We start from the raw sequence: 22038 nt of genomic DNA, 5'->3' as shown, positions 1-22038 counted from the left end.
ATATATGCCCATTCTTTCATCTATGACCAAGGCCATGAGTTAAAGACCAAAGAAGGGAAGTAAGTTATATTTTGAAGGAAGTATCATTATGAATCAGAGGGATATAATTGATCAAACATGCTTCCTCTCCCTTTGCCTGTGAACAAACCACTTCAAATGAAGATTGGTTCTCTTTATTAACAGAGATATTAAAAAAGGTCTAAGATACTCTTTTTTTTTTGGGTCCGGTCATGGGGCCTGAACTCTGGGACTGGGCACTGTCCCTCAGCTCTTCAGCTCAAGGCTAGCTCTCTACCACTTGAGCCACAGCACCACTTCCGGCTTTTTTTTTTTTTTTTTTTTTTGCTTATGTGGTGCTGAGGAACCGAACGCAGGCCCTCATGCATGCAATGCAAGCGCTCTACCACTGAGCCACCTTCCCAACCCTAAGATACTCTTTTACAGGGGGTTCAAGGCTTGTTTTGAATAGAGAGTCAGGGTCTGGTTCATGTTACTCATCTGTGTGTTTGCTGAATTCCAATTGCAGGGACATGATGGAATGAAAAATTAATATCCTTATTCAGAAGATGAATTTGTTAAATGGGCTTCAGTGAGATCACATGGAATATTTTTAATGAACCACAGATGTTCAATTTTAACTTGTTTCCTCTTCCTCTCATTCTAATCATGCTAAGAGGTGAAGAGACAAAACGTGTTCTAAGATGCCCACTACCCACTTCCCTTGAGTAATAGTGTTGCTAGAGAGAGTGGCAAAAGGGCAGCAGATGGGATGGAGTGACTGGAGTCTCTGGAAACAGGACAGCATGAGAAGTATTTGTTCATTGTCTTGCCTTTGCATTAAAATGAGTGTTCTGTAAGATCAGAGGTTTGTGTCTACAAGTGCTCATGGTACTGTGAGGAAATGTACTGAGGATATTTCAGCTTTTATCCCCAGAGGGAGCTGTATCACCTTAAGTCTCTTGGTGACAGAGGGATTGGTTAGCATTTGAGATGTCATTGGGGGAACTAGTTGTCCTGAGGTACAGCAATGAGAGGGATTCCTAAGTATGTGAGAACTCATTTTTGAAGATGGTGTTTGCACTGATGGAAATCTAAGAAGTCTCTTTGGACGATCAGGATGTGTTAGCTAAGAACTCAAACATGTGAGGTCATTGTGTTTTCTATTCTCAGATTCCCATTTGGTCTCTCTCATATTGCTATTGGGAACTTATTTGTTCTATTATTTTCTTTGTATATTGCTTTTTAGGTGTTTGATCAAAGATCAGAAGCTTCAATGATGTTTAAACATTCGTAGCATTTATAATCCATAAAATAACTACTTTGAAGTCTATTTAGCATTTGGTGGTTGGTTACTGATGTCATTGATCTTTTCTAAACTTTTCATTTCCAATTTATTGTTTGAATCTCTAATGGCTTACCTTTATCTACACAGCATGACAAATGCCAGTGATGGGTCAGGTTTCCTACACTACAAGTCCATCCTGCTTCTTCCGTACACCCTGGTTTGTGGATTGAGAGTGCATTCAATGTGCAGCCAGGTCACCTCACTTCCTTTTGCTCAAGCCCTCTCTTGTGTCTCTGTCACTCACACGTGGAGTGAGGTTTCAGAGAAGAGTGTTGAGGGGAGGCCTAGGAGGGATGGGGAGAATGATGAAAGGGTGTCATACTTATAACTGCACTTGTACTTACAAACTGATTTGTTGAATGGTAACCACTTTGTACAACTACTTAAAGACAATAAAGGTATAATTAAAATTAAAAAAAGATTTTGCAGGACACCAGAATCAAATACTATGGGGGAAGAACAAAGAAATAAACAAAAATAGATCACATAGTACATTATAAGTACATTAAAAAGAACAGCAAGAAATATAAAAAAATTGTGGCCCTATCTTGGGATTCATTTCACTTAACATCAGCTTATATGGTCATACATACAGAGCTTTGGACCACTTCTGCTTGTCCTGGGCATATAGTAGTTATTGCAGATAAGCAATACCATATGACTTATGATGCTTTGGGTCTGACTTACACCACTTAATATAAATTTTTCAGGTTTTCCATTTCCTAACAAATGTGGTAATGCCATTTTTTGATGGAGGCATAGAATTCCTATTTCTTGACCCATTCATCTACTGAGAGGCATGTGGGTTGGTTCCATAGTTTAACTATGGTGAATAATGCTGTAATAAACATAGCTGTTCTGGTAGCATTAGTATGGCCTTGTTTGTTATTGTTTGGATAAATGCCTAAAAGTGCAATTGCTGGTTCATAGGGGAGCTCTATGTAGAGTCTTTTGAGAAACCTCCATACTGCTTTCCAAAGTGGGTGAACAAATTTACATTCCCACCAACAATGCAATAGGGTTTCCTTTTGGTCACATCCCCTCCAGCATCTGTTGTTATTAGATTTCTTGATTATAGCCATTCTAACTGGTGTGAGGTGGAATCTCAATGTTGCTTTGATTTGCATTTCTTTTATGGCTCGAGAAGTTGAGCATTTCTTCATGTGTCTACTGGCCATTCTTATTTCCTCTTCAGAGAAGTCTCTCTTTAAGTCTTTAACCCACTTATTAATCAGGCTGTTGTTTCTTTGATGATACATTGTTGGGGGATTTATTTTTCTGAATTCTAAGTATATTTTAGATATGAGGCCCTTGTCCATTGTATGGCTAGTGAAGATCTTCTCCCAATCCCTGAGCTTTCCATTGATCTTGCTTGCTATGTCCTTTTCCATGCAGAAGCTCTGTAGTTTCATGCAGTCTCTTTTGTCCAAACTTTCTTTGACTTGTTGTGTTTCTGGGTCTTTATTAAGAATATTTCAGCCTGTGCTAAGGCACCCTAGAGTTTCTCGTATTCCTTCCTGTAATATTTTCAAGGTGTCTGTTTTTATATTGAGGTCTTGGATCTATTTGGAGCTGATTCTGGTGCAGGTGGTATATACGGATCTGCCTTTAGTTTAGAAAATGGTTTTTTAAAGATCTCTTTGGTGAAAAAAATAATCCCTTGACAAGAAGAAATTGGTAAATGTTTAGGTTGATGGACTAATTAGTTAGTTACCTTGTTTAGATGATTTGACAATACGTGTACATACCAAAACCTACTGTACTTCAAATATATTATAAGGTGTCAGTCACAAGTTGTTTAAAAATTAATGACAATTTTTTTCTTTATAATGTTGCTTTTCAAAAATCTTTTGTAAAAAACCATGTTGCCCTGTTTTTAAAAGCTTAGTTTGACATACCTAGAAAGGCTTCTTCTTTAATGAATGACTACAAATTTTAGCACATCCTGGAGTACACATAAGTACAGATGTATGTTCTTTGTAAGTCAGAAGAGGCAATGTCAGATATGTGCTGCTTGCATGAGAAGGAAGACAGAGAGTTAGGGTGTGCAGATGCCTCCAGGACCTTCCTCCCAATACTGTCTAGTCACCTTAAAAGACTGACTCCACCTGAGAAGCTCTGTCAGCAGGTGGAGGCACCATGAAGAGCAGCTGGGACAGCCCAGTCTCTCACTTCTGCTTTCCTGTGAGGTTTTTATCATGGCTTGTATCACTGTTGGAGGTCTACTATAATCTTGTTCATAGTACAATGTGGCAATATCTTCAGGCTGCAGGCTGCTGATGGTGTGTGAACTCTGTTCCAGATCAACTTCCATTGAACCTTGATGGAACCCCAGAGGCCAATCTATTTGCAAATTAGATCAGAAGCTTTGTAGCATTCTCTGGTCTCTGCTAATGCCAATTTAACTCATTGCTAATGTGCTGACTGGCCCTGCAAGTGATGACAACTCTGTTCCAAGAGATGCATGTAAGTGGTAGTACTGGGTCAACTGGATGTCACATCTTGCACCTGACAATGGAAACATGGAAAACATTATGCATTTAATTAATTATACTATCCAAGTACTTCCAGAAAGAAGCAGGCTGTTTCTCTTTCTCGATATTATTTCTAACATATTTATAAGATGTTTCTTTGTTTCTTTGTATGTCCTCCCACACCGTATAACCACTGTTTTCACTGTATTTGATGTTGGTATAATTTGTGTAGGGAAAGGGAAAAAAATCATTTAAATAGGCATATAGGTGGTCCCATTGAAACAATGAGACATATAAAACGTTAAGTTGAAAAAACGAACTTTACAACTTTGGCAGATTGGGGGAGGGGTGTTACAGGGTGGGGGGGGGAGATGGGAAGGGATGGAAAGGGAAAACAAAGGAGGAGGCAACAATGCTTGATAAGAAATGTACTCATTACCTTGCCCATGTAATTGTAACCCCTCTGTATGGTATTTTCCCAATAAAACACCCACACACACACACACACACACACAAACATGAGATGAATAATCCCCAGCATTGTCCTTGTTTACCTTGGAACCAAAACTGTAGAGCCCCAGGATCTGAGCAGGAGTCCTCATGTCCTTGCTGTGTGTTGAGTGGAACCTTCTCCTGCACAGGGTGTGAGCAGCCTGTTATGATGTTCTCAGTTCAGTGGGCTGAGCTCTGGGCACATGCAAATTAGTAGGAGTTGGGCAGGGCTGGGCATAACTGCAATCTGGCAGACTTCAGTGACAAAGTACAGACCTAAAGACCACAGATGTCCGATTATCTTGCACATAATGTGTTTCTCCATGGTGAACAGAATATGTTGTCCTGTGAGAAAAATAAATGTTTTTAATTCCCATATTGATCCAGACTTGCTAGTATTTTCTTTACTGTTTATGTTAATGTAAGCCAGTCACTGAGACATAAACATTCCTAAAGGAGGTCAATTTTATACTTTTCCTGCATTTTGTATCTGTGAATTTTGTGACACAGGATTCTAGAGCATTCAAGTTAATTCCCTGAACTACATTATATAGTTAATAATTATCATTATTATCCAGATTGAGAAATATATAGAATTCAAAAAGTTTTATGAGAGTTAAAACTCTTGAAAAGTATTATATGTGAAATAAACTATTTTTATCTGAGATGTATAGAGTGTCTTCTGCTGTTTGTATTGGTGCCTTGTTCACTCCATACAAATGACTCATTTCCTTCTCTTCTAAATGCTGTGATTTATTGCCTCTCTCAAGGACAGACCATAAAAGGTATTTCCTCCTTATACATAGGTATACATAGCTTTGTAAGTGTCATGCATTTCTGTTTAATATGACATTTTCTAAATTTTGGGAGGACATTTGTGTCTTCTATCTTAATTACTGGAAAGTGCTCTCTCTCCCTCTCCCCCCCACTGTCTCTCTGTGTATCTAATATCTTTAACCAATGGCTGAACTCTACTTCAAGTTCACTGTTCTCCTTAACCCTACATTATCTCTCATAACCAATATATTTTAGGTTGTAAGTGATCTATTTTTTTGTGCTTGGCCTGAGGTTTGAACTCAGATTTTAGGTAGTTTCCTCAGCTTTTGTGTTCAAGGCTGGTTTTCTACAACATGAGCCATAGCTTCACTTCCAGCTTTTTAGTGGTAAATTGGAGATAAGCAGCACATAGACTTTCATGCCCAGGCTGACTTCCAATTACCTTGAGCAGATCTCAGCTTCTTGAGTAGCTAGGACTACAGGGATAAGCCAGTGGTACCTGGTACTAAAGCATTTTTTAGTGAATGCATTTAGGCCATTTGATCCAAACAGACACAGAAGGAATAAAATGCTCTGTGGTCAGAGTGAGGACAAACTGCAGCCACACAGTTTGGAGAGGACATCTTCAGCATGAGGAATCAAGCACAGCTGACAATAAGAAGTGGAATTAGAGTTAAGTTACCAGGCCCCACAACATGGAGATCAGCTTGTGGTGACACACTGCATTGTATATGCAGGATGTCACATTTGAGAACAAAGGAGTAGAATAGTCACATGGAACTTAGCATCACAAATGGAAGCATCTGCTTGTGGGTGCAAGGAGATAACACAGTTGTTCCAAGTCACAGAGCCCACAAATAAGTCATTGTCCAATCAGAGCCTTCTTCATTACCATTTAGTGTGTAAACTGCATTTGAGTCTTGACTTGATTATCTTCTCCTCCTAACACGTTAATGGTCTCTGTAGCACATGCTAACACCACTGCTCCAAGAAGGATTTTACAATGTTCTTCTTTCCTCTTTTTATGATGATGTATGAACCTACTAAGAAAGCTATACTCTTCCCCTTATTCCTCTTAAATTTAACTTCTATTTTTCTCATATGGTCCTCTCAATCTCTGTCACTGTCTTTGCTGGAAGAGTTTTGCTCTCTCTACTGTGCACTGTAGAACAAAGCTGGTACTAAATAAAACAAGTACAAGGGATCTGGCTGCTGTGATGGTATAAAGGCTACCTGGCAAATTATTAATAGAATGACAAAGGACATCTACCTGTGTGGAGTTAAAAGCAGACAGGCTCTAGCAATAACACATAAATTCTCTTGATCCACACTCCAGGTCTGGCTTCAGCAACTGTGAAAATTTGTCTTATGAGTTTCAAGTCTGCAAAGGATTTAGGTACTGGAATACTTGGAAGAGTGAAACAATGGCCTTCAACCAGAGATCTTGCTCTGGGCTGTGAGGGATGGAGTTACTGGCTGAGAGATGAAGTTGAGGACAGGGAGATGGGGGAGACTAAAGGAACTTTCTGTGGATCTTACTGAAAGAAGGAAGAGCTTCAGGAAAGGAACGTGTTTATAATCTGGGCCATGAAAGTAAGTGAGGTCTGGGACAAGGTGAAAGTCTAAGAGACCTAGAGTTCAGAGCAGGGCTGAGACTGGAAAGGATGCTCCAGCGTTCTTCCCTTGGCTTCTGAGAGGCTTGAAAAAGGAGGAAATTCAGCAGGGCCCTAAGGACAGATTCTTAATTCTAGTCCTTATTCAAACATAGAGGAAGTGGGGCTCTGGTAGTTCACTCCTCTAATCCTAGCGTCTCAGGAGGCTGAGATCTGAGGATCATGGTTTGAATCCACCCTGGTCAGGAATAAATTGATCTCCAATAAATTACCCAGAAAAAGCTGGAAATGATGTTATGGTTTAAGTAGTAGAATGCTAGCCTTGAACACAAAGATCTCAGAGACAACACCTACATCCTGAGTTCAAGCCCCAGGACTGGCAAAAAAAATACAAACATCAAAAACCAACCAAACAAACAAACAAAAAAAAAACCCACCCACCAACTAAAAAAAAACATACAGGAGCACTTGACAAATGAAAGAATGCCGAAGTAATATGTCTATTGTTCATATGTATCAAATTAACACATGGATAAACATACTTTCTTTGTCTAACTCATTTCAAATTCTGATTCTGAAAAAGAACTCTAGGGAACAATGGCCCTTCCTCACTCTTAGCCTGAGCATCATGAAGTTCAGGACCCAATCTGTTCTTTTGAGCACAAGCAGTGACCTGCTCAGTGCAGAGGACTCTGGACCCTGATGGGGATAGCATTGACAGTGCAGCCCCCTCTCACCTCCCACAACTGGATATGGTGTGTGCATGTTCCCTTCAGGGCTGTGTGTCTTCAGCCCTCCTTCCCTCTCCTTTCTGATCTATACTTGATGATTTTACTATAAGAATCCTGGTGGAATTGTCAGCCTTGTCTTGTGTGATTACACTTTCAAAGTGAAATATGAAATAGGAACTGTACACGGGGAGACATGACCCCTTCCATATACATGGTCTTAGCTGCCATGTGTACCATGAAAGCCTGGAATAGAGTTCCCCAGGCTCAAGCTCCTAAGGACAAAAGGGAAGCATCACCCCTGCTTTCCCAAGGTCTCTAAGATCAGGGTTCAGTTTTTTCTCCTTGTGTGGATTTTGGCATCTCGTGGAAGCTTTGTGACATAGCAACTGGCAAGATTTCCATTTGGAGTTTTGGTTTTGTTTTGTTAAGTAATCTTCTCAAACAATTATACAAGAGAATCTCAGTATTTTAATGCAAAATTATGCCATTTTATTTCTTGTACCTAAGGATTAATTTTTATTTACTTATATTAATAGCATGAGGTGATTTTTAGTAATTCTATTCCTAAATTCAGTGTACTTTAGAAAATTTCACTACCTTCTTTCTATTTCTACTGTCATTTCCCTCCAACACCTACTATTTTTCTTACAGTATGTAATTGACTTCATTATTCAAAAATATATGTAAATATGCATACATATTATATATATAACTTAATTCATTTTCATTTATTTGTGCCTTTGGTCCCTTACTAACTCCCTCACCTATCTCTCTTTAGACGTTTTCCCCATTTTACTTTCATGAACTGTTACTATGTTTTATTCTTAATATTATTTAATTATTATATTATCATCATCATTTAATTCTACATACAACAAATGAGTGGAACTAGGGAATATTTGTCTTCGGAATCCTGACGTATATCATTCAACATGATCCAGTTCCTAAATTTTCCTGCATATTATATAATTTCATTGTTCATCTCTCTCTGTCTTTGCTAAAGATCCAGAGCAATAATGTCCTCAGGACTTTACTAAAATCCCTATTGTTGTCAGTCATAGGCCTTGAACTCAGGGCCTGGGCATTGTCCCTGAGCTCTTTTGCTCAAGGTTAGCACTCTAGCACATTAAGTCACAGCCACCCTTCTGTTCTTCTGGTATTTACATGGAGATAAGTGTCTCACAGCTTTCTGGCCTGGCTGCCTTTGAACCAGATCCTCAGATCTCAGCTTCCTGTGTCTAGGATTATAAGCATGAGCCACCAATGCCCAGCACAACCTCATTTTAAAGAAGGACCTGAGGAGTCATGATGGGTCAAGACAAGGTCAGGCTGTACTTGAATCTCAGACTTAGAAGGGAATTCACTAAGCAAATGGGTGCAACAGTGTAAAAGGAACAAAGGGAGGGCAAATGCCTCTCTTGTGAGGCCTTCCAAGTGGAAATCATATCCCCTGGATACCATATTCCAGATGCACTGAAGTACAGATCTGTGTTCTTTTTATGACAACAGAAGCCTTGTCTGGATGATGACTGTGAGGCTGAGATGAAGAAATACAGTTAAGATTGAGAGGATTGTCACTGACCACATCGACCAAATCCCCAACTGAACTTCAGGGCCTGGCTGTAGCTGCAAAGCACTGTCAGCAGGTGAAACCACAAGGAGAAGCAGCTGGGGCAGCCCAGCCTGTCACTTCTGCTTCCCTTGGAGGTTTTATGTTATGGCTTGTGCCACTTTGGAAGGGTAACTATTACTCTGTTGACAGTAATAAGTTGCAAAGTCTTCAGGCTGAAGGCTACTGATTGTGAGAGTGAGCTCTGTCCCAGGTTGGCTCCCACTGAACCTGGATGGCACCCTGGATTCCAATCTGTATGCCCAGTAAATCAAGAGTTTAGGAGCTTTCCCTGGTTTCTGCTGATACCAATGTAAATCATCGCTAATACACTGACTGGCCTTGCAGGTGGTGGAGACTCTATCTCCTACTGATGCAGACAGAGAGGATGGAGACTGGGTCATCAGAATGTCACAATTGGTACCTGATAATGGAAACAAAAGACAAATATCCACCCAATTAGTTATACTGTGAGACCTTCCATGAAGACCCAGGCTTCTAGACCTAGACTTCTCCCAAAGGGTGGAAGAAGTGCTGTCCTTCCTTACCTGGGAGCCAGAGCAGCAGGAGCCCCAGGAGCTGGGCAGGGGCCCTCATGTCCATGGTATGTGCTGACTGGGACTGACTGATACACAGAATTTGAGCAGCCTTAAAGAAGTTCTCAGGCCAAGTGGGCTGTGCTCTGGGTGCATGCAAATCCTCAACTGCTAGGCAAAGCAACAGAGCCAGCACAGATGCAGGGTGGCGGAAATCCAGGTCAAAACCCAGAACTAAAGTTATCATGTGTCCCAAAGAGACCTACACATCACAAATTTGTCCTTAAAAATGTTTTCCAAAGACAGAATGTCTCTCTTACACTTTTTTTAAAAGTTTATTTTTATGGGCTGGGAAGGTGGCTCAGTGGTAGAGTGCTTGCCTCACATGCATGAGGCCCTGGCTTCGATTCAGCAACACCACATAAGCAGAAAAAGCCAGAAGTGGTATTGTGGCTCAAGTGGTAGAGTGCTAGCCTTGAGCTGAAGAGCAGAGGGACAGCGCCCAGACCAATAGTTCAGGCCCCATGACCAAACAAAAAAATTAAAAACTATATTTTGATTTCAACATGATCTATATTAGGATATTCACAATAGCTTTTGCATGTCAGTCACTCAGAAAAAAATCAGAATGAAAATAATTATAGAAGACTGCTGCCTTGGCACCGGATTTCTGAGTTTTTTGTTTTTCTGCCCTACCCCAAAGTGTATTTAATCATAATCAGCATTATCCAGAAATTGATAAGTGATAACACTGATCATAGGAGGACTTGAACTGGGACAGGATAGTCTGGCTGACCTGAGTAGCAGTGACAAAGGTGGCTCCTGAGCATGTGGTGACTCAAGGTTCTGCAGTGGTGCTTATACTGAGAGAGATATCAGAAGTCTGCTCTGATGTCTGGAACTGATATGTACTGAAGCAGAGGAACTTAAACATGACTTTAAAACTCAAACAAGGGGCTAAGACAAAGCCATAAATCCTGCACTCTGTTCTCATCCTGTCCCATGACTTTAATATTTTGCATGAGGTAACACAAGAAGTAATGCTTCCCTTATTTTTGTAATTAACTATTCTGGTACCAACCATATCATGTTTCACATGGTGTATCAGTTGGAAGAGTTTAGTGTAATTATTTAACTACTGAAAATTTTGGTGAATATTAGTGAGAGTCTTGCACTTAACATGCCAATCCTGACCATTCACGGTCTCACAACGACAATTCTTGAGAAAACTCCATTTTTGTCTCCTTTCCAAGATGTACTGCATTTGTACTTTTCCTTCACATCATCTCATCTATTCAAATGACCAAAAACCAGGTTACACTAAAGCCACCAGCAGGACCATATAAATAAATTCTGATGCCCCTCGGTGGATGAATGGAACAAGAAAATGTAGTATTTATATACACATTTGAACTCTATGCTTCCATCAGAATGAATGATATTGCTCCACTCACAAGAAAATGGAAACACCAGGAAACATAATACTAAGAAAAGCATCCAGAGCCAAAGAAACATAAACTGCATGTTTTCAACTCATTTTTAATAGCTAGAATGTGCCTATAAATCTACCATGAAATCCAATGGATAGTAAAAGACAGATGAATGCACCGGGAAATAATTAAAAAGTCATCTAAACATTCACACAGTGAGAACAAAGGAGGATATCTTAGGAGAGGATCACAAAGGCTCAAAAGCTATGTGCATATGATCATATAGAATGATCCTTGTCAAAATGAACTCCAGGCAATGGAAATATAGCTTTTTAACTCAACTGCTTGCATTTTTTCTTTCTTTTCTTCTTTCCTTTTTTGGTTTATTTCCTTCTGTAGCTTTTTATTTCCATACAATTTGTCATATATATACATATACATATATACATACACACACACACACACACACACACACACACACACACACATATATATGTATATATATATATATATATATATATATATGTATGTTTACCTTATTTAGGGAGAGGAAGATGAAGCACAAAAATGTTGGACCAAAAAGTGAAGCAATTTAGCACTGAAACCTACTAGACACCATGTCGGAAATGAACTATAAAACTTTGGCATGAGGGAAATTAGAAGGGAAAAAGCTACAATAATGAGGGAGGGAGAGACACTGTTCAAAAGGAAATGTACTCATTATTTGACTCATGTTACTGTAACCTCTCTGTATATGACTTTTACAATAAAATTTTTAAAAATGTTAAAAAAAGTAAAGTTTGGATAAATAACAGGAAGCATTCATAGATAAAAGTATATTTAGGTCACTTGCATATGCTCTAGACTTTGGCTAGACAAATATTGGAGCAAAGAGACAAGTTCTATACTGTATTAATGAGATTCCAAATATAGAGAGACCTGTTCCCCATCTGGCTTCTAGTGGAATGTTCATCATACTAGACATACTTCTGTTCCTTTGGGAGTTTTGTGTGATCACTTGTTTAACTGTGGGAAGTAAAGTCATGTTGTTGACAGTAATAAGTTGCAACATTTAGGCTGCAGGCTACTTATGGTGAGGGTGAACTCCAGCCACATCTATTACCAGTGATCCTTGATGGGACCCCAGATTGCCACCTGGTTTCTCTAAGTATCAGGAGGTCAGGAAGTTTCCCAGGTGTTTGCTGACAACCTTTTTTATTAAGTGCTAATGCTCTGACTGGCCCTCCAGGGGATAGTGATGTTTTCTCCTAGAGATGCAGACAGAGATGGCACTGGGTCATCTGGATGTCACATCTGGTACCTGATACTGAAAAAACAAAATCAATAATAATTCATTTATTGGAAGATTTCCTTGAAGAAGCCTTGTTTACCATGTGTTGAGGAAATCTAGGCATTGTCTTCCTTTACCTGGGACACAGAGCAGCAGGAGTACCAGGAGCTGAGCAGGTGCCCTCATGTCCATGCTGTGTGCTCATTGATACAGACTGGTACTGACTGCTGCACAGGGTGCGAGCAGCCTATTATGAAGTTCTAATGCACTGTTGTGTTCTGGACACATGCAAATCAGCAGGGGATAGTAAGGTGGCAAACAGTCCATAATGTGCCCAGGTTTCAGTTATGTCTACCTAACAAGAGTAATGCAGCTATGCCAGCAGAAAATGGTTGTCCCTTGAATCCAGTGAACCAAATGACTTTATATCCTGTGATTTTAGAATTGTGATTTCCATGTTGTTCACGAAATGCTTTTCATGCTAGCCTTTTATAAAAGTCAATCTTTCTGAAAAAGATGGTTCCAGAGATGTACAACTAATTATTTTAAGTGATTCCCTGACTTATCAGTTGATTTTTTTCATAGACTTGTTTGTTTAGTTATCATGAACACAATTACCTTATTATACAGGGATGGAATAAAATAAGACTGTTGAAGATAGATAGCTAGATAGATGGATAGATAGATAATAGGTGCACAGATAGATGTTAGATTCAAATAAAAATATGTATGAAGACATAGAAAAAATGATACCATATAAGATGGCGCTAAACCAAATGAACTCCAAGATATGGAAACAGGATGTTTTTCTTTGTTGTTTTTGTTTTTAATATCCTATGTGAAGCTATTTCTTTTTTCTTTCATTTTTGTTTTCCATTGGGTTTTCTCCTGTTGTCACTGTGTTTATTTAGGTACTGTGTCTTGTACTTACATTATCTGAATTGGGGAAGGAAAGGAGAACAACAAAATCGTGGGACAAAGAACAAAGTGTGAAGCAATCCAATAGTGATAAGCAAGAAGGTATGTTGGAAATGATCTTCACAACTTGGGGGGGAGAGATTTGGGAGAAGGGAAAGTGGGAAAAAGTGAGGGAAGAATAAGAATAACAACGTTCCACTAGAAATTTACTCATTACCTTATATATGTAACTAATCCCTTCTTACATACCTTGAAAATAAAATTAATTTAGAAAAAGACAGAAAATAATAGAAACCTAAAACATTTAATGAATTACAAAAACACTGTGAAAATATACTATGAAATACTTTGAACACTATGAATATACTTTCCTCTGTCCCTTTAGTGGCTTCAGTTATAGGATTAAATGGTGAATACATAAGCTCACCTAGCTCAGCCTTAGAATGATTTTCAAGCATAAAATGAAACTGTGTGCACACAGAGTGCTAAAGATAATCATGTTAGCATGCATTCCAGACTTGCATTTCTCCAATTCATGTTACTTCAGTGAATTCAGTGCATCTACACCATTTTTTTCCAGATGAATTTGAGAGGCTTGTGATGAAGCAGTTTACACCACTGGAGAATCCACCAAGTCTTGGGCTGTGCAGTGTCATAATTCCAGGCCTCTGAAAGGCTCATTACAAGGAAATGAGAAATGTTTAAATTAATAGAAAATGATGCAAGACACACACTTAAATATTAATTATGCACTCATGCCAGGTTTCTTTAAATAAAATGACAGAGGCTGACTAGGGAGGGCTGTGAATGCTGTGCACATTGAACAAGGGCTCAATCTCAGACTTCTGGGACATATGAACACTCTTCAGGGCATCACCACACTCCACTCTCTTCACAAGAGCCAGAGCCCCAGAACACAGAAGACCTGAGACCATTGTGCAGGCTCCAGTACTGTATCCGTCTCACATTGATACAGGCAAGAAACAGTGCCTGAACCGTGATTAGGGCTTGTCAGTCATGTAAGTTTTGGGGAACACTCAGGTACAAATGGGTTTCCTTCTTCTGAAGAGAAAACATAGCATGTGCTGTGGGTGTGGGCTTGATGGAAGTTTGTGTGTTTGTTTTGTTTTGTTTTTTTGTTAGTCATGGGGCGTGAACTTTGGGCTTGGGCACTGTCCCTGCACTCTTCAGCTCACGGTGAGCGCTCTAATGCTTGAACCTCAGCGCCACTTCTGATTTTCTAGTGGTTTATTGGAGGTAAGAGTCTCATAGACTTTTCTGCCTGGGCTGGCAGGCAGATCCTTAGACCTCAGCCTCCGGAATAGCTAGGATTACAAGCATGAGCCATTGGTACCTAGCTTTTGATGGAAGTTTAAGTTTCATTATAAAGGGAGTGAAATCACAGAAGAAAGCTGATTCTTCTATTATTGGTTAGCTATAATACTAAAGAGACCTATATTTTTTGAGTAAATATTTCACGATTGATCTGATATCTCCTGGTTTTTTTGTGTTTTCATGATTGTTCTCCTGTTCTTTATAGATTGTATGTTGTCACATTATCACACAGTCTTTATCTCCATTCATAGTCACTCCCACATTGATTAAGGTATCTTCCTCTCTGGGCAGAGTCAGACCATCTGCTCTGCTGTTCCCCAGGCCAGCAATGTGTGAGCACAGCTCAATGCTTAGTCAGAAGGGAGGTTTTTGTTCAGGGCTGTATCACTGTGGGAGGCTCATGTGTACGTTGCAAGCAGTAATAAACTCCAACATCCTCAGCCTGCACCCTGCTGATTCTCAATGTGAAATCTGTGATTGCCCCACTGCCAGTCAATCTATCTGAGACCCCAGAATATCTGTTGGAAACCTCATAGATCAGTACTTGTGGAGAGTGGCCTGGCTTCTTCAGGTACCAATCCAGATAGGTCCTTCCATTGCTGTGCAAAAGGCTCTGACTAGACCTGCAGGAGATGGAGACTGTTTCTCCCAGGATGACAGGCAGGGAACTTGGAGACTGGGTCAGCACAACATCTCCACTGGATCCTGAAATTAAAATAAGACAGAAATGAATATTGATGTACAAACATAGAGATACATGCATTTATTCATTATATTCTGATATATTTTGCATTTTATTCATAGTTTTTGCTTTGATTCAAAATGTAAAAAGAACAGATATTATAAAGCATAAATAAGTCTCTAGGAGTCACTGACAATTTTCCTTCCTAGCAGAGTCTTCACCCAAGCACAGGTTCTAGCTCTTTCTGGAATGTTTCTCACTCTCTAAGACCTATACCTCACTTGTCCCGTCATGGATAACAAGATCTGCATGTATAAAACATGGATGGGGCGCCACTGGATTCTGAGAGCCCATCTTCCCACCCACTGTCATTTCTCACTTCCTTTTACCTTTACCAGAGATCCAGAGCATTAACAGCCCCAGCAGCTGAGAGAAGAACTTCATTTTTAGGAGTGAAATGAGGAGTCTAGCCAGTTCGAGACAATTCAGAGCTGAGCCTTTATCTCAGACTTAGAAAGGAAGGTCCTCCTTAGGGAGCAGTATGCAAATAGCCAGGTGGGTGCAACAGTGTGAGAACAGTCAAGGGGTTGGTAAGTCCTGCTCTTCTGAGAAAAGTGACATCAGATGTGTTCTGTGTTTGGTGATAACCAATAAAATTACATTATGGCTGCAGTAGTGGGAAGAAAGATCCCACTATGCAAGTATTTTTCTCCAGTGAGTATAGAGTACACATGCTCTCACACCCATAAAACAGCATCAGGGACCCAATGATATACAGGCTTAAGTCTAGGATCATCTCTAGGAAACAAATAAATACCATGCCTTAGCTTTCATGAAACTCCTCAGCTAGTCTAGGGAAAGGCACAGTGCCCTGCAGCCTCAGAGATGCTCAGTGGAATTGAACACAAAGAGCAGAGAGTTAAGTAGATGAAGAGGCATCAGATATCCATATTTACTAGATGATCTGTTCAGGGATCTTAGGCACAAGTGTTATAAAGTCTGTTTCCAAAGGAACTTTCTATGGAAGACTTAGGGTAAATAATTGACAAGGAGAACAAATTTTCCCATACAAGTAGTGTCCAAATGATCTTTATAAATGAAAAGATAAGGGTAGAAAGTGTGAATATATATTCAATTTTAAGTGCAATAGTATCTTGTCATTGTCCCATACTATATTTATAAAGCAAATTAATCAAAGGACTTTTAAAAAATCCTCTCTGGAGTATAATGGAAAGGTGAATTCATTCAAGATGCATTGCACTCATACACGGATATGTTGGGTTGAATCCCCTTGGTATATTTCAGGATAATTCAGTATATAAATATATATATATGCATATATACATAGTTCTTATGATCTTATATTAATATAAAATATTTAAATGTCTGCAGTTCCAATCAAATTAACTAGTCTCTACTTTGTGTATCCAAATATCCTGGTCCTATTGTGAGGCAGATCATCACCTTTGAAGAAGGAGCACATGAAGAACGAAGTTTGTTTTGCTGCTCCAATTGACTGATTTGGCTTTTGGAAGAGGTGCCTTGTGGGAAATGATTAGGTCATTGGAAGTCTTGCACTGAGGATGGTTAAATCTGCTCTCATGGATTGAATCAGTTCCTGTAATAGTTGCTTATTAGAAAATAAATACAACCATATACTTGGCCACTTCAACCTGCAGCTAATTATCTCTTTATTAACTCACCATATTGTTCCACAGACAGGACAGGCCTCACGTGATTACAGACAGACAGGATACAGCATGTAGGTCATTTTGTCTCTAAAACTATGAGTTAAATAAAACTCTTCTTTGTTCAGAGCTTATGCCAATAACTTTTGTCCTAGTAAAGAACTGATACAGATTCTCTGTATGCGTGTGTGTTTCTGTGTGTGTATTTGTCTGTGTGAGAGACAAAGAAAGAATGAGAGAGAAATAGAAAGAGAGAGATCTAGTTTACCTAGAAATGACCTTAAATAGGCTGAGGTGTGAAAAGCATCCCCCTACCATTGATATTCATCTAAATACAACTTTCCTAAACCTTACAGAGATCATTTGTCAACTTCCTGTAGTACAGATTCATACTCAGTATATCTGAGGTTGTTAAGTTATTTTGTGTTTTTAACATGCCATCAGTGATGCTGAAACAAAACTCTGAGTAGGAAAAAATAATATTGCATTTCTGTTTAATTGTATTGCTTCCTATGTGTCAAGAAGTATTTCTATTTGAGAAGCATCCTTTAATATTTCATGCAAATATCCCATTTTCTGTGGATTGAGACTGACTGAAACTCTTGGTATGATTACAAGTTATTGACAGGAAGAGGCACGTGTGAACATGGTCTCGTGCAATGCCTTCCGGGATATATTCTGAGAGTTGGTCCATGACCTCACTGGGTCATCAGCTGTGAACTCCTCTCATAAAAATTCCTTCAAAATGTTCACTTCTCAGCACTCTCTTGCTCACTGCTTTCTTGTGCATATTGGGAATGAGATGAGATTCTCATCTCATATGATATCAGAAGCTTTAAGAGAGTCAGTCCTATCTATCCATGACCTATGAAGTAACAGATGGACAGAGATGTGAGTGCAGAAATGTGACAGCTTCATACAAATCTCTTCTTTTTAATTATATTTTATAGTTTTTCTAATCTGTAAGTACTTGTACAAAACATTACCCTTAAACAAGTCCATTTTTAAGTATTATACATCTTTATCAATGTCACCCCTTTCTTCTTTCTACCCCATCCCTCTCTATCCTACCGTTTTCTTTTTTTTTGGGGGGGAAGGGTTCGGTCCTGGGGCCTGAACTCTGGGCCTGGGAGCTGTCTCTCAGCTATTCAGCTCAAGGCTAGCGCTCTACTACTTGAGCCACAGCGCCACTTATGGCTTTTTTCTTTTTGCTTATGTGGGGCTGAGGAATCGAACCAGGGCCTCATGCATGCAAGGCAAGTGCTCTACCACTGAGCCACATTCCCAGCCCCCCTACCATTTTCTTTTATATTTATCACCATGTATAAAAATACATTTTAATTATGAAATATGAATTTATGACTCTGCATGTCTGTGTGATACATGGAAGTATTTGATAAACAATAAATTGATAAATGTTTAAGTTGATGAATTAATTTGTTAATTACATTTTTTAGATAATTGCACAATGTGTGCACATACCAAAATTTCATTTTGTACTTCAAATACAGTATACTGTGTCAATCATAAATTATTTTTAAAAAAGACTTTTTTTTTTCTTTACATATTTGCTTTTAAAAAATCTTTTTTCCAAGCTATATTGCCTTGCTTTCAAAAGCCTGCTTTGATATTCCTAGAATTGATGCTTCTTTATTGAGTGACTACAAAGTTTTAGCACAACATGGACTATACATAAACACAGATGTGTGTTCTTTTCAAGTACGAAGAGGCATTGTTGGGTGTGTGCTGCTTGGGATGAGCAGGAGGACAGAGAGTCAGGATGTGCAGATGCTTTCACTACCTTTCTCCCAATAATTAAAAGTCTGGTTGCATCTGAGAAGCACTGTCAGCAGGTAGAGGCATCAGGAGGAGCAGCTGGGGCAGCCCAGCCTCTCACTTCTGCTTCCCTGGGAGTTATATGTTATGGCTTATATCACTGTGGGAGGATAACTACTACCCTGTTGACAGTAATAAGTGGCAGCATCTTTAGACTGTAGGCTGCTGATGGTGAAAGTGAATTCTGTTCCAAATTGACTCCCACTGTACCTCAATGAGACCCTAGATTGTAAATTATTTGCATAATAGATCAGGAGATTTCCCTTCTCTCTGTTGGTACCAGTGTAAATCATTGCTAATGCCTTGACTGGCCCTGCAATGGGGACAACTCTGCTCCAAGAGATGCAGACAAGCGTGAGGACTGGTTCAACTGGATGTCACATCTTGCACCTGGTAATGGAACATGAAAACCATTAGGTATTTAATTAATTATGCTATCCAAGTACTTCCATAAAGAGTTTAGCAGCTCTGTTAACATGTGATGAGCAATCCCCAGCATGGTCCGTCCATACCTGGGAGCCAAAGCAGTAGGAGCCATGGTTGCTGAGAAGGAGCCCTCAAGTCCATGCTGTGTGCTGAATGGAGCATTTTCCTGCACAGGATTTGAGCAGCCTATGAAGATGTTGTCAGTGAAGTGGACTGTGCTCTGGGCACATGAAAATCAGCAAGGTCTGGGCATGGCTACAATCTGGCAGATCTTAGTTACAAAAAAAATGCTTAAAGACCACAAATAACCAATTTGTTTATGTAGATAATGTGTTTATTCCAAGTAATGAAAAAAATAATGTGTTGTCCTGTGAACAAAATAATGGTCTATAATTTCCACATTATCCAAGACTTGCTAGCACTATCTTTCTTCTTTGTGTTAATGTAAGCCAATCACTGAGAGATACATATTTCCAAGGGAGATTAATTTTAGAATTCTCCTGCATTTGGTATCTGTAGATTTTTGTGATACAGGATTCTATAGTTATATAGTTAATAATGATCATTATTATCCAGACACTGATATTATAAAAAGATAATATATCTTCATGTAGCAAGAAAGTCAGATAGTCTATAGGTAGGTGCTGGAGCCTGCCAGCAATGAAAGGGAATCCTGAATTAGGGGGCAAGGACATGGAAAAATAAAGACATATGACAAAGGATGGTGTTGGGAGGTCTGCAGCTCAAGACTACAGCACCTTTTATTTTTAACTTTCTTTATTATATACTATTAGAAGTCAAGAGGTAACATAAGGTTACCATAGTGCAGAAAAACAAGGAAAATTTTAATAAAAACAAAGTGCAGTAAAAACAAGACAAGGTCAACTGGTAGAAAATAAACTCTACAGACATAACAAAGCAATCCTGGGCACCTGGTGTTTTTCATGAAAGCCAGTTCCTTGCATGTGCCTTGAAGTGAGCACAAGGGTCAAGATGACCTTGGAGCTTTACTGTCAGCTCCCAACATCTCCCCCGTCTTTGTTTGAAGAAGGGAACCCGCCTGTCTTAGGTTGGGTGGATGACCTTGTCTGCCTTACCCGTCATTGGGAACTTCTTCAGAGCAAAGCTGAAGGCCCTGTCCTAGGTTGATCAGACTGGCACCCCCTCTTACCCGTCTCTGGCTGTAGTTCCTCTCGGGGGGAATTCTTTTATTTGGAGCTTGATCTTATGTAGCTGGCTGGCTAAACTCATAACAGAGTTTTGCAGTGCACGTATAATACAAGGAAGGCATAGAAAAACCATCAATAAAAGTACACCGGGGCCATGCAATGTCATTAACAATCCTTTAACATTAGTCAGGGAAGGGATATAGGGTTGAAATTGTTCAAACAGCTCGTTAGCAATTTTAGCCATTTCAGAGTCCAGCGGTGGGGCTTGCTCTAATCCGGCTATTTGTCTGTGAAGTTGAAAAAGATCTAAAGACAAGTTATTATGGTGCCAAATACCATTGAGATGTGCTACAACCTTTTCCCAAGAGTGATTTGATTCATCACATATATGAGGAGTCATACAAAAAAAATCAAACCTGGCATGACAGCGCACTCGCTGTAAAGTTTGCAGAGCGCGAACTTGTTCTCCTAAAGATAATACTGACTCATATAATGCTTCTAGTTTTTGTTCTACCTTGTCATCAGTCTGACCTTGAAAGTGTAGAGCCTGTGTAGTATTATGAGCAAGCTGATTAAGATAATAGGCAGTTTGTACGTTTCGAGTTAGTGCCACAACAGCTGCTGCTGAGTAGGCAGCTAACGAAATAAAGGCTAGAACACCAGCTATAAGTAGCCCAACGAATCTATGAGGGCACATTAGTTCTTTCAATTGTTTTAACACCTGAATACCAGAATCTTTATACCAAGTTTCAGAAATATTTACAGGAAGCATAACAAAAAGTGGTTGTCTAACAATAAGTATGGATTCAGTTATGCCGCTATACAAGCAATTAGTAAAAGAACAATTAGAACAGGTAACATTAAAATAATTAGCTCCTACAGAAATATTAAATGGTCCATACATAATGACATGGGGTGGGGATACACAACTCATAATATTTTTTAAAAGCGATGAATTGGACCAGGTTATATTATTGAGTGCAGCCACCAACATCCAAACATGATGTTGAGGATGCCCATTACCCACCACAATCCAGGATTGAACTTATTAGTAAGATTAGCTCCAGACCAATCCATTAATTGAGAATTAGTTCCAGAAATATTGGTAACAAATGGCTGCACATGCCTGCACCTTATTGGATGAGGCTTTCCTATAGATTCTACTATTTGTAAAGAATTAATGCAACGGGGTATCCTATAGGATGGAGTAGAATTTGCATAAACTAAGTGCTCAGTTGGCAAAGATGTCATCTGTATATTGTACATTTGATTTTTGTCTGGGATCCAAATTTTATGAGTCATGGATTGCATAAAAGTACAGCCTGGAATGGAGCTTTTAAAATTGGTGGTAAAGCTGAGAAATCTCCCGTCTGTGTATATTGGATGAAAGGATGGGGGGCTGTACCATATGCTGATCTATTGACATGAATGAGTACTTCAACTCCCTCCAAGGTCGCTGGATGCACAATCCGGGGATCCGGCAGGTAAGCCCAATGTGTCAGGGTTTGTGTCATCTGAATGAGCCTCCACAATCCTAACTCAACACTCAGGCAACCAGTGGGAGTCATTTTCTTCCTGGGAGAAAACACAAACATGTCCTCGACCCCATGGTAAAACCAGATCGGGCCCGTGCCAAGCACCTGTTAAAGGATCCTTCCACTTAACTTGAGCAGAAGCTCTTTCCTC

Source organism: Dipodomys spectabilis, unplaced genomic scaffold (genome assembly GCF_019054845.1).
Source record: "Dipodomys spectabilis isolate Male_0828 unplaced genomic scaffold, ASM1905484v1 ptg000137l, whole genome shotgun sequence".
NCBI classification, from domain to species: domain Eukaryota; kingdom Metazoa; phylum Chordata; class Mammalia; order Rodentia; family Heteromyidae; genus Dipodomys; species Dipodomys spectabilis.
Note: the sequence above shows the minus strand (reverse complement) of the source record.